Consider the following 14,819-nt stretch of genomic DNA (forward strand, 5'->3'; position numbering starts at 1 on the left):
CGGGTTCCGCCGCAACCACAGCACTGAAACCGCCCTCATCGCCGCCACCGACGACACCAGAACCCTGCTAGACAACTGGGAAACCGCAGCCCTCATCCTCCTGGACCTGTCAGCCACCTTCGACACGGCCTGCCATCGCACACTACACACACTCCTCCACGACTCCGGGATCCAAGAGAAGACCTTGGACTGGACCTCCTCCCACTCCAACAGAACCCAGAGCGGTCGCTCCCCCCCTTCCGCCCAGAAGCCACCGAGAACATCTGCGGCGGACCCCAGGGCTCGCCCAAGTCACCCGACTGCATGACCTCAACATCATCTCTTACGCCGACGACACCCAGCTGATCCTCACCCTCACCAACGACCCCCACACCGCCAAAACTAACCTCCACGAAGGAATGAAGGCTGTCGCTGAATGGGTGAGGAACAATCGGCTGAAGCTGTACTCGGACAAGACGGAGGTCCTCATCCTCGGATCCACCCCCTCGTCCTGGGATGACTCCTGGTGGCCGACCACACTGGTAACAGCTCCAACACCCACCGACCACGCACGCAACCTAGGGGTCATCCTCGACTCCACCCTCTCCATGACTAAGCAGGTCAACGCCGTCTCTTCCTTCTGCTTCAACACCCTCCGTATGCTCCGCAAGATCTAGAAGTGTATCCCCACCGAAACAAGAAGAACGGTCACCCAGGCTCTTGTCAGCAGCAGGTTGGACTACGGAAACGCCCTCTACGCAGGAGCCTCAGCCAAACTCCTGAAACGGCTTTAACGCATCCAGAACCCCTCCGCACGCCTGATCCTCAACATCCCTCGACACAGACACATTACACCCCACCTGGGAGACCTGCACTGGCTCCCCATCAACAAGAGGATAACCTTCAAGCTCCTCACCCACGCATACAAGGCACTCCACAACACTGGATCAGCATACCTCAACAGATGACTCAGCTTCGACACCCCCACCCGCCGGCTCCGCTCCGCCGACCTCGCCACAGTCCCCCGCATCCTAACAGTGACCTCCGATGGCAGATCGTCCTCCCACTTCGCCGCCAAGACCTGGAACTCCCTCCCCACCCACCTACAGCAGACCCAAGACCTGCTGACCTTCAGAAGACTCCTCTAGACCTTGCTTTTCGAGCAGCAGCAGCAGCAGCATTACCCGCCCCCCAGCGCCTTGAGACCCTCACGGGTAAGTAGGGCGCTTTACAAATGCCATGATTGATTGATTGATAATATCCATGTACTTACACATACCTAAAAAAATACAAATTATTTACTATACCAATCAGATTCATTCCTGCAACGGTTGACAAGTAGAACAACACAATTAACATTTAAAATGTTTTGAACAGTCACAAAACAAACAACCACAATTTGGGCCAAACTTGCCTGAGAAGAGGGGAGAATGTTGCTCTGTGTGAGCGCAGCGCCACCATTCAAAATGGAGTAAGAGCACATTATTCAACTATAAGAAAAATATTCAATGTATCACCTCCTGATACACTTTAAATTTAACCTAACAACATAATTGTAAAATCAATGAACCCCAAATATTTTTCTATTATATATAGATCAGATGAAAACCTTTTTGATTAAAAATGCTTTCAAGGACTGCTTGAGACTGTGCAGGCGACGAAAAAAACCAGAATAATGACCTGTAAGTCAATAAAGGGGTTTTAAATCCAATTATTAAAAGAAAACTAAATATTACAGGTCCTATTAACTAAACATGCCTGGTAATACTTGTTTAAATCTAAAAATGTGAACTGAGTAGACATGTACAACTTAACAAAAGGGGCAACCATTCATAACTTATATGGGATACAGCTACTGCACAGAACACACTGTGCCTGAAAGAACGCGCTGGCAGTGCACTAAATGTATTTCTCTTAAACATAGCATTTTTGAAGAAAAACATTATATTAAAAAGTACTCTCAGTTCTCACAGTTCTGAGGCTATTGAAAATCAAAGCAGGACATGCTTCTGTTGAACGGATGTTGCCTCCTGCTGTGCCTGGAGCCAGGCTGTCTAGGCGGCTTCTGTGAATGAGCAGCATCCTCCCCCCCACATGGCCAAGTTGAAAGATGCAGTGCTAAATCTGCCCTTTGACCTAGTGACTGTACCTGTCCACTCCCAGATAGCTAATCCCTTTACATGTACTGGCACTTCCTAGGCCCAGAGAGAAGCCATTGCCTTTTGAGCAGCGAGCTCAACTCTCACAGCCAAGGACTTGCTTTGTGGCTCTGGGGGTGTGATGAGGGAAGAACTGGGTTCAAAGGAGTCTAAAGTACACTTTCAAGTACATTTTAACAAAGTTACTTTTCTTCTTAAGTTATCGAAATCTGATTTCAAAATTAAGTTAGTTTTTCGTAACTAAGCAGGAAATAGATTTGGTATAATTTTCTAGTCCTTTTTTAGCAGCAGCAGTAAAGAAAGATTTTGTTTCCACCTAGGCCTATTAAGGAAAATTCTAGCTAGGACTACACATGACACTGGGGCCGATTCACAGAACTAACTTAAGACAAAATCCTAAACTTACTCCTTTTGGTATTCACAGTAGTTAGGATTTTGTCTTAAGTTTGTTTTAAGACAGACTTAAGACACAATCCTAACTTAAGTCTGTCCTAAGTCTGTCTTAAGACAATCTTAATACAAAATCCTAACTTCTGTGAATACCAAAAGTAGTAAGTTTAGGATTTTGTCTTAAGTTAGTTCTGTGAATCGGGCCCATAGCGTTTAGGTCTTATTTCACTGCAAGGGCATACTAACCCCTCTATGTAGTGTGCCCTGTTTTTAGGTCACACCTGGGCAGCGCATGCGTTGCTCTGCGAGGCATGCAGTATTCAGGTATGGACTTGAAGCCCTGCCCACTCTCTGCCCATTTTTTTCTTTGGCTTGTGTCAGTGTCCTTTGTAAGCTGTGGCTTTTCATTGGTCAATAGGCTTAGTAGTCCCTCCTTAGTACCTGTGTGTTTCATCTTGTAACCTCTCATAAGGACTGGCCTTCTTATGTGTGTTGTTACTCGGTAGGCTTTCATTACAGCCTCCGAGCACTATGTTGTTTAATGATTTCCCTCACCTGCATGCTGTTGCAGGCAAGACACGCACTCTACTGTTTTTTTTTATAGCACTGCAAGCCACAGTGGCAGCTGCACCTTTGGTTTACTTGAGGCGCCGAACACAGCCACATGCTTTTTTTTCTCCATTTATTCACTTTTTAGGTCTCGCGACCTATCGATGTGCGCAAGCGCATCGAGCGGAGCGAGAATTCATGTCGGCAAAACACAAGTCAAACCAAAGGGCTTTCAGCCCCGCGGTTTTCATGCAGTTCACGTGAACAAGCACGCGCATTCAGGGCCAGCCCAGCACATCAAAGGGCTTCTCCTCCCCTAATTATTCATGGCCGGCCACAGGCCGGCCGTACTCTCAGTTTACCAAGCCCGCCCCTTCAGTTTCCCAAGCCCGCCCCCATCCTCCACGCATCTCCTTTCACCATGCCTGCACTCTATACAGCCCAGCACATCAAAGGGCTTCTCCTCCCCTAATTATTCATGGCCGGCCGCAGGCCGGCCGTACTCTCAGTTTCCCTTGCCTTGCATGCAGTGAAAGGAAACAACCCCCCAAGACCCACAGCTGGCCGTGTACAAGACGCCACCCTTTTCAGACATGCAATTTTGCAAGGTGCCTTCCACCGCCTGCATTGTCGTCCTGACCCAAGTGATCTCCCATGTCTAGAAACCGCTATTCTTTTTCCTGGGCCACAGTTGACAACAAACCTTGTGTCGGCCCCCTGACTTTTCTCCAGCGCCTTGAAAATTACTAAGTGCAGCGGAGAGAGCACTAGCGCCGCCGGAATGAGCCATGGCAAACAGTCTGAGGAAGACTCACGCCGCACTGTAGAGGAGGTATCGGTTATTGAACCATGGACTGCTGAAAAGTGCCTGCAATTCTGACCGCAGCAGCATAGGCCCCTCCCCAGCTCTGAGCACTTAATCACTCAAAGGATGGTGGCCGCTGAAGAAAGCAGCTTCATGAAAAGGAAAATAAAATCAGGCCATAATGCACAGAATTAAAAAAGATCAAACTACGCAACTACTTAAAAATGAGGACGATCAAATGTAGGGTGCTAGTAAAATCCGAATCACAGCCTTAAACATGACTTTTAGTCTGCTCTCCCAATGAATTTCCACTGTTTAACTTCGTCATGGGGGGGGGGGGGGGGTGTTTAATATCGCCACATCAAAGGCATCAATGACCCTCCCACAGGCTTCCCCAGCGCTGCCCCGCCCCCTGCTTCACGGCCAGGCCATCTGTTCCCAGCAGCAGCATTTCTCCTGCACCAGGCCACATCAAAGGCTCTGTGCCACTTTCACCCACACAGCACCACTTTCAGACACGCAACGCCACTCACACCCACGCAAGCCCACTATCACCCACGCAACACCACACTCACCCACGCAACGCCACTCATCCAAGCAACACCACTCCCACATCAACGCAACTCATCCACGCAACGCAACTCATCCACGCAACCCCACTCATCCACGCAACGCCACTCATCCACACAACGCCACTCATCCACGCAACGCCACTCATCCACGCAACGCCACTCACCCACGCAACACCACTCACCCACGCAACGCCACTCACCCACACAACGCCACTCACCCACACAATGCCACTCACACATGCAACGCCACTCACCCACGCAACGCCACTCACACATGCAACGCCACTCACCCACGCAACGCCACTCATCCAAGCAACACCACTCCCACATCAACGCAACTCATCCACGCAACGCAACTCATCCACGCAACCCCACTCATCCACGCAACCCCACTCATCCACGCAACGCCACTCACCCACGCAACGCCACTCACCCACGCAACGCCACTCACCCACGCAACGCCACTCACCCACGCAACGCCACTCACACATGCAACGCCACTCATCCACGCAACGCCACTCACACATGCAACGCCACTCACCCACGCAACCCCACTCACCCACGCAACGCCACTCACCCACGCAACCCCACTCACCCACGCAACCCCACTCATCCACGCAACGCCACTCACACATGCAGCGCCACTCACGCATGCAATGCCACTCACGCATGCAACGCCACTCACGCATGCAACGCCACTCACACACGCAACGCCACTCACACACGCAACCCCACTCACCCACGCAATGCCACTCATCCACGCAACGCCACTCATCCACGCAACGCCACTCACACATGCAACGCAACTCACCCATGCAACACCACTCACACATGCAACGCCACTCATCCACGCAACGCCACTCATCCACGCAACGCCACTCACACATGCAACGCAACGCCACTCACACATGCAACGCCACGCCACTCACACATGCAACGCCACTCACACATGCAACGCAACTCATCCACGCATCCCTCACCCTCCCCCACTCACCCTCACACACCATCACTCTACATCACCCCCTCACCCTCACACCCCCTCACACACCCTCACCCACCCTCACCCACAGTCACACACTCAACCTTAAAACTTGCACACCCTCACTCACCTTCACACACTCACACCCTCACAACACTCGCCCTCACTCACCCACACCTAGCATCACACACACTCACACCCCATTACCCTCACCCCCTCATCTTCAGACACCCTCACCCCCTCACCTTCAGACACCCTCACCCCCCTCACCCTCACAACCTCACTCATACTCACACAGTCACCCTCACTCGCCCTTACACACCATCACACACCCTCACACCCCCTGACCCTCACATCCACTCACCCTCACACTCACACCGTCCAAGTCCACCCTCCAACTCCACCCTACAACACCACCCTACAACTCCACCCTACAAATACTAATCCACCCTCCAACTACTAATGCACCCTCCAACTACTAATCCACCCTCCAACTCCAAAAGTAAATAGCATTAGGCAACATTTAATTCAATAACAAAACATCAGATTACACACTTGTAGGTATTCAAAAATGAAAACTTAATGCATCGCAAGGACAGTGCAAAAATTAATACATAAAAACGCAGAAAAGGATTGCTAAATATAACATTTTTTACAGAAAAAAATAAATCCAAAGAAAAAAGGGAAACATCTGAATACACAGCGAGTAATACACCAATTTAAAAGGGGACAAAGACCTCTACAGGACACAAATTCACAACATAAAACAGTCACTAAAGTAAGGGGAAATAAATAAACCATTAAACAATGGTGGAAAGAATCCACAAAACAAAGAAAGTGCGTAATCACAAAAGCACGAGACCTCACATCCTACTTGCAATTCATCCATAAGTACAAGAAAGTATTTCACTCAAAGTACACAAAAAAAACAATACAATTTTTAAAGGGGGCTTCATACTTATACTTTGCCACAATTTATGCACATCTGTAGTCGGAAATTTATAAGGAGGTAAACATTGTCTCGAATAAGCAAACACAGACAAAATCAATGCGCATCTATGTTAATGCAAGCCAAGCTTTTGCAGTGCAAATTGATGTGTACCTTACAAAAAAATGATAACTTTTGACATGCATTATATAAAACACGTTACTGATGTGTTTGTTTTTGGATTCAGCGTTAACAACAGCATCAATCAACATTACATAGGGCAGGATTAGCTTTCTCAAAAAACGCTTCACAACATTAATACATTTGAAGTGTACAATATTCACGGAGAAAAAATGATCACTTATAGGCATCATCACAACGACTCACACCCTCACCCACCCTCACCCTCAGCCTCACACACCCTCACTCATCCTCACCCTACATCACACCCTCACACTCTCACAACCTCACACCCTCAATCACACTCATACCCTCACACACCATCACTCACCAACACACGCTCAGCCTCACTCACAACATCAAATGCCCGGACACTCACATCCACTCACACTCACACCGTCCAAGTCCACCCTCCAACTACACCCTAAAACACATAAATAGCGTTAGGCAACATTTACCCTCACCCCCTCATCCTCACACACACACTCACAACACTCACACCCTCACTCATACTAAAACAGTCACGCTCAATCACTCTCACACACTGTCACACACCCTCAAACACCCAAACACTCACATCCACTCACCCTCACACTCACACCGTCCAAGTCCACCCTCCAACTACACCCTATAACTACTATAACACCCTACAACTCTACCCTCCAACTACAACTCCACCCTCAAACTCCACACATAAATAACGTTAGGCAACATTTATTTTAATACGTACTAATCAGATTACACACTTGTAGCTATTCAAATATGTAAACTTAATGCAACGCAAGGACAGTGCAGCAATTAATACACAAAAATGAATAAAGGGATTGTAAAATAAAACATTTCTTTCACAAAGATCATAAATGCACACAAAATAGGCAAACATCTGAATACACAGCAAATAATACAACAATTTAAAAGTGGACAAAGCGAGCTAAAGGAAACAAATTCACAACATAACGCACTTACTAAAGTAAGGGAAAATAAACCATTAAACAATGCCAGCAAAAATCAAAAACGCAAACAAAGTGCGTAATCACAAAAGCACGCGACTCTGGTGTTGCTCTAACTCATGCTGCTGTTGCACAAAGTGTTTTGGTGGTGCTAAGTGCACAACAACAGGAACAACGTACACCAAAACAGCATCAAACAGCATCAAAAGAGCACAACTCAACAACACAACAACACTACTAACCACCACCCCAACACCAAGATTCAACACAACATTATCACTCCGCAACAACACATTAACACAATGCACCAACACAACAACACTCAGCACATTAACATTGTCACACTGCAACACTACAACATCGCTCAGTAACACCAGAACAACACCCAATAACACCACAACACCACTCTCAAGGACCACATCATCACTCGCAAACACCACATTAACACTACACAGCACCACACCAACACTCCAAAATACAACAGTACTCAGCACCATCACAACACCACTCTGCATCACCACATGGACAAAACAACAACACCACAATGATACTAATGTTTAAAAATTAATGCGGCTGTGTTGGTAAGTGTTGCTAGGAAAGTGATGCTGCATGTGTTGTTAGCTCTCGCCCTCAATATACCTATCTAACTATCTATAGAAATCACAAATTAACAACAACATCTATACAATAATAGGATTACACCACATTTAAATAAATAATAAACAATACAATGAATTCATGTAATGATGGACTAAATAACACGGCAAAAATAACACCTACACAATAAGATCTTGCTAACACATCAAAAACTCTTGTAAATTATAATTAAAATACCATTCCTGTAGATACGCCAATAAACAAAATCAATTTACACCCAAAATATGCACTTGGAAAAAGGGACGGAAGTAATACACTCATGTTATTAAAAATACAAGACCAATACTGTACATACGATACCTGAAATAATAACCCAACACCTACTTAATATATACCGATTCTATTGAAGCATGACAATACTTTAATACATTACATTATTAATAATTACCAACTCGGAAACAAAGGGAAATACTATTAGCAAAAACAAAAAAGTACACAAAATCAATAAATGCATAAAATACACACTTTGACTATACCTTAAAATCAATACATTGCTATACATTACATAAAATTACATTACAACATTTCACATTCACAATTTAGAAAGTGCAATACATATTTAATAATATACATACGATAACGTAAACAATGTTGTGATACACAAAAGTATAACATTAATAATAAACTGTAAAAATTAATCAAATACATCTCTACATAGTCTATAATACATGCACATCATACATTAAATAGTTGTAAAAAAAAACCTACCTGTCAAACGACGCCGGAAGAAGACAGGAACAACAACACGCCTTTCCCCCACGAAAGTTCCCGAACATCTGGGGATTTCCCAATTAACGCACGTCAAACGCAACGCTACGTCACCAAACGTAGCCCTGCGATTGGCTAAGGATTACGTCATACATCAAACACATTACGATTACACAAAAAAGACTAGAACGCTAAACACTTAACGTAATTCACGTAAAGGAAACACATAGCGCCCGCCATTTTTATTTCAAAAAAACTTTATACACAACGTTAAAACAAAAAACATTACAACACATAACACATACTTAAAAATAAATACATACAAAGACATGTTAGAATAAAATACATACATGCAACACAATAACACTCACACATCACATCTGACAATTGCTATAAAACAACAAACACAAAGCATAACGCAACAACATATAATACACTACATAACAAACATATATACAAAACTATTAATACACACCATCACAAGAACACAACTACTCAGCTATGCAAAACACAAACAACACTCAGCACCAACACATCAACATGTCTGCAACAGGACAGCACCACTCACAAATAATCCAGCATTACATGCAACGCCACACACACATGCAACGCCACACACATGCAACGCCACACACACATGCAACGCCACTCACACATGCAACGCCACTCACACATGCAACGCCACTCACACATGCAACGCAACTCACACATGCAACGCCACTCACACATGCAACGCCACTCACACATGCAACGCCACTCACACATACAACGCCAGTCACACATGCAACGCCATGCACACACGCAACGCCACTCACACACGCAACGACACTCACACACGCAACTCCTCTCACACACGCAACGCCACACACACACGCAACGCCACTCACACACGCAACACCACTCACACAAGCAACGCCACTCACACACGCAACTACACTCACACACGCAACGCCACGCACACACACAACGCAACTCACACACACAACGCCACTCACACAGGCAACGCCACTAACACACGCAACGCCACTCACACATGCAACGCAACGCACCCACGCAACACCACTCACACATGCAACGCCACTCACACATGATACACCACTGACACATGCAACGCCACTCACACATGCAACGCAACTCACTCAAAGCAACGCAACTCACTCACGCAACGCCACTCACACACGCAACGCCACTCATCCACGCAACACCACTCATCCACGCAACCACACTCATCCACGCAACACCACTCGCACACGCACGCAACACACACATGCAACGCCACTCACACATGACACGGAACTCACACATGCAACACCAATAAAAAATGCAACGCCACTCACACATGCAACGCCACTTACACATACAACGCAAGTCACACATGCAACGCCACTCACATATGCAACGCCACTCACACACGCAACGCCACTCACACAGGCAACGCCACTCACATACGCAACGCCAATCACACACGCAACGCCACTCACACACGCAACGCCACTCACACACGCAACGCCACTCACACACGCAACACCACTCACTTTGCCAATAGGTATCGCAGTAGGAAAGTTGGAGCCATTACAATTGCAAATAACAATGCCTTTTATTTTTTTATCAGTTTTAAAACATAAAGGGCTTTGTCATTTACAAAACCAATAGCTCCAACTTTCCTACTGCGAGACCTATTGGCAACGCCAGTGCTTGTTTGTTTTGTTTACAAGCGGCCCATGCTCTGCTTTCATGTTAATGAGGGCCATTCCCTTTCTTTAGACAAGCTGCATCTACAGAAAGGTCCGCAGCCGCTAATAAAGTGAAACCACTGTATGGGGCGCTTTTACAAAAAAAAGCATTTGTTCGCCATCATGACAAACAAATGTTTTTTTTGTAAAGGCGCCTCATACCGTGCTTTCACATTAATGGCGGCCCTGCCCCTTTCTTTAGATAAACCTCGTCTAAAGAAAGGAGTACCACTGCCATTAATGTAAAAAAACGGCATGGGGCGCTTAAAAAATATATATATTTGCAATGCAGAGGGGTGCCACTGCCATTAATGTGAAAGCACGGCAGGGGGCGCTTACAAATCAAAAGTCTTTGCAATGCAATAGGCCTCACATTTGTGAGACTTTAAGCTATTGCCACTTACAATGCCAATAGCTCAAACTCTCGCAAATGTGAAGCCTATTGCATTGCGAATGCTTGTTTTATATTAGCACCCTGTCCTGTGAGCTTACGAGGCACACTTTACGATGAGTTATGTATATATAAAAATCTGCTTTTCCTACATATAAAAGTCATTTTCCCTGCCAAGTGTCATTGTAGTGCATTGAAGCTTCAGTCCAGTCAGAGCACAGAGGTGCTCCTGCCAGACACATGGGTGGTGTAAATAACACTTTTATCTTTCCCTGCGGTAAGTGCTCCTTAGGCCCCATTTACAATGGACTAAAGTTAAATAGGCCAAACAGGGAGTTCCAATGGACAGCACATGATTCAGAGTGGAAGGAAGCACTTTACTACTCTACAGTGGTAAAGAGCACCAAATATAAAAGCCAGCAAAAAATCTGGGGTGACCCTGTAAGAAAGGAATCTTTGCTACAGTTATGGAATCTTATAACGTAATACTCTAACAACGTTTTCCAAGTCCTGTGCTTGTGTATTTCACCACCAGGTAAAATGCACCTGATTATGGTTAGGTAGTTTGACATATTATTAAATTACCTTGCAAATCTTTTTTCTTACATACAATGTTTTTCTCCAGCAGATCTTTTTGCTGTCCCATAGGTGAACACTAGTGCTATTGGTGCTGAGACTTTCTGCGGCACTTACAAACTTCCATGTGTAACTTAAGTGTGTAAAATGCACTTATGAGTGTCGGTAAATACTCAAACAGTTACAGCTGAGCGGGCGTGCACCAGTTTTGAACGTGACTTCGCTAAGCACTCACCAGATGCACCAATAGGGACTCCCACAATTGACTCACATCAACCAACATGAGTAAAGAAGCTATGCACAAGTGCATAAGTGACACACTTTTACACTGATTTCACTGCAGTTTTCTTAGCTTAGTTAACTACAGTGTAAGTTATTGATTTACAGGTGTATGCCACATATAAGTCAGATAATGTTCTTTGTAAATCAGACCCATTGTTAGTTGCCCTGGCCGAGTAAAACATATTTTTATCTTACTTTGCGTTCTTTACTCCCCGGAGTTCCTGGGTAAGTCAAGTCTAAATGATGAGTGCAGCACAACTTGTTACCCAAAAGCAGTGAGAATGAGACCCTTTGGCCCCGATTCGCAAAGGTAAGCTGAGACAAACGTCTAACTTTACTACTCGTAAATGCCTTTGTGAATACCCAAAGTCATAAAGATAGAGGTTTGTCGCAGTTTACCTTGTGAATCAAGTCCGTCCACTATAAGAAGGTACTAAAGAAAAAGCCTCCCTCATAGCAGCTGATAAGATGCTTGATATGGACGCTAGGTGGCCTCCGCCTTTCATCCTGCTGAAGAAGGCATATTCATCTCAAAATCAGCTTGAAGTAGGAATAACAGATTGAGTAATATAACATTTCTGTAAAAATGAAACGCAACACCCATAATTGTAATGCAAATATTTTCATTATTCCTGTTGCATAAAAATGGGGCTGTTTTGTTAGCTGCATTTAATTTCACTTTTTGAGAAGACTGGTTATGCTTTTAGAGCATAGTTAAAACACTCATCTGGATAAGTCAAAGTGCCAGGATACCCTTTGGGTGACAGTTTTGCGCTATACAAGTAGGCAATACATACATACATACTCATTGGTAAATTCAATAGGGCTGGCTATAGTGTGCTAATGCCTGCGAACTCCGGAATTCAGGCAAAAACTCTGGGGCGTGTTACATTATCGCCGCTTTTATCAGCAGTTTTAGCTTGATAATATGCTCTATGGAATTCCAATCAAAGCCCATTGGTAAATTCAATAGGGCTGGCTATAGTGTGCTAATGCCTGCGAACTCCGGAATTCAGGCAAAAACTCTGGGGCGTGTTACATTATCGCCGCTTTTATCAGCAGTTTTAGCTTGATAATATGCTCTATGGAATTGCAATCAAAGCCCATGTTACATGTCTTAACATCTAACATGGGCTTCGATTGGAATTCATAGAGCATATTATCAAGCCCAAGGCCCTTTCATGATAATATGTCCTATTGTTCCTCCAGACTGGGCTACTAAACTGCAAATGCTTTGATAAAACAACTTTACATGCTAAAAAGCATAAAACAAATCCTCAGAAGCGAACTTTGAAAATGAAAAATATCAGGCAATGAGAGAGATTATGATTTTGGGGTCCCCCCTAACCTAGGGGGAGGACCAAGCAGATGCCTTGAACACAAAGAGCATATCATGCAGAACGATTCAGTGGTGGTTCCATCTTCTTAGGACCACCCCAAGCACAGTTATGGGCAAAAATGCAATCCCAACCAAAGGCCCTGCAAAGCATTATGGGAAGAGATTAGCAGAGGGCAGTGAATATTATAGTACCCATTATCAAAATAATTCTACAAAGAGCTGCAGTTCAACTAGTCGTTACTAGGTGTCCCTCACGAGTCAAATGCAGAAGCATTGAAACCCTTTCATGAAGCTGCAGTTCAACTAGTCCTTGCTGGTTGTCCCTCAAGTCAAATGCTTTTGTATTTGAATCACGAGGGACACCTAGTAACGACTAGTGGAACTGCAGCTTCATGAAAGGGTTTCAATGCTTTTGCATTTGACTCGTGAGGGACACCTAGTAACGACTAGTGGAACTGCAGCTTCATGAAAGGGTTTCAATGCTTTTGCATTTGACTCGTGAGGGACACCTAGTAACGACTAGTGGAACTGCAGCTTCATGAAAGGGTTTCAATGCTTTTGCATTTGACTCGTGAGGGACACCTAGTAACGACTAGTGGAACTGCAGCTTCATGAAAGGGTTTCAATGCTTTTGCATTTGACTTGTGAGGGACACCTAGTAATGACTAGTTGAACTGCAGCTCTCATCACCTCTCTCACTACTTGCTAAATTTGGTTTTTCATATTTGTGAAATAAATATATGCATTTTAGCTTGTAAAGACAGAGATACTTGTTATTTAACCAAAAGTATATAAGGTTTCTATTTTTAGTAATTGGGAGTCTGATGGAGCAAAACATCTGCATAGTAGAACTCCACCAATTACACCCACCCTTACTGATGATATGAGTTAGTCCAATCTGTCCATAGCCCAACCTAACTCTAGCCCAGGGCCTGACGTTTTAAGCCCCGGCCTGAGGTGCCCTACCAACACTCACTTGCTCCACACCCCAGGAATAAAATATCTGTTGTGTATTTAATTAATCTGGCATGGAGGTTGTTCTGTGAGACTCTGGGTGGAACTAAAGAGGGAGAAGGGTAATTGCAGGGCCATTAAAATGATTATGGCACGCCATTAGTGGTACAAAAATAAAACAAAAAATGCTGCCCCACCAGTTTGGCTAAATGAATGTTGCACCATTTATGTACTGAAATAAATTGTGCATCATAACTTGAATGTGTCATATTTTTGTATGCCAATGTATATGTAGAATTTGCAGCCCAATAATTTCAGCCAAGCCGCTGCTCCCCTCTGAAGCACAGACACTCTCCTGTAGCAGGTCCTCAGAAGCCTGAGGAGGTGAAGGAGGCCCAGTGGGGTTTGGCCAGCCCCCCGCAGGACATTTAAAGGAGGTTGTCGGCCATTGAGGGACAGTTTTTGTATCTGGGAGGGCTGTTGTGGGAGGTGAGGGTGGGAAGAACAGTTAGGGACAGGGTAGTGTTTCTATAGATTAGTTTAGACACTTTTTAGGGTTTAGGTAGAGGGTTGGGCTTGTTGTGAGGTTAGATTTTGATGTTAATAAATTAGTTTTCTTTTTTTTCAATATTTGGTAATGTTATTAAATTACTAGTAGGCATTAGTGGTTAGTGCTGCACCCCTGTAC

The sequence above is a fragment of the Lissotriton vulgaris genome, chromosome 9 (genome assembly GCF_964263255.1).
Source record: "Lissotriton vulgaris chromosome 9, aLisVul1.2, whole genome shotgun sequence".
NCBI classification, from domain to species: Eukaryota; Metazoa; Chordata; class Amphibia; order Caudata; family Salamandridae; genus Lissotriton; species Lissotriton vulgaris.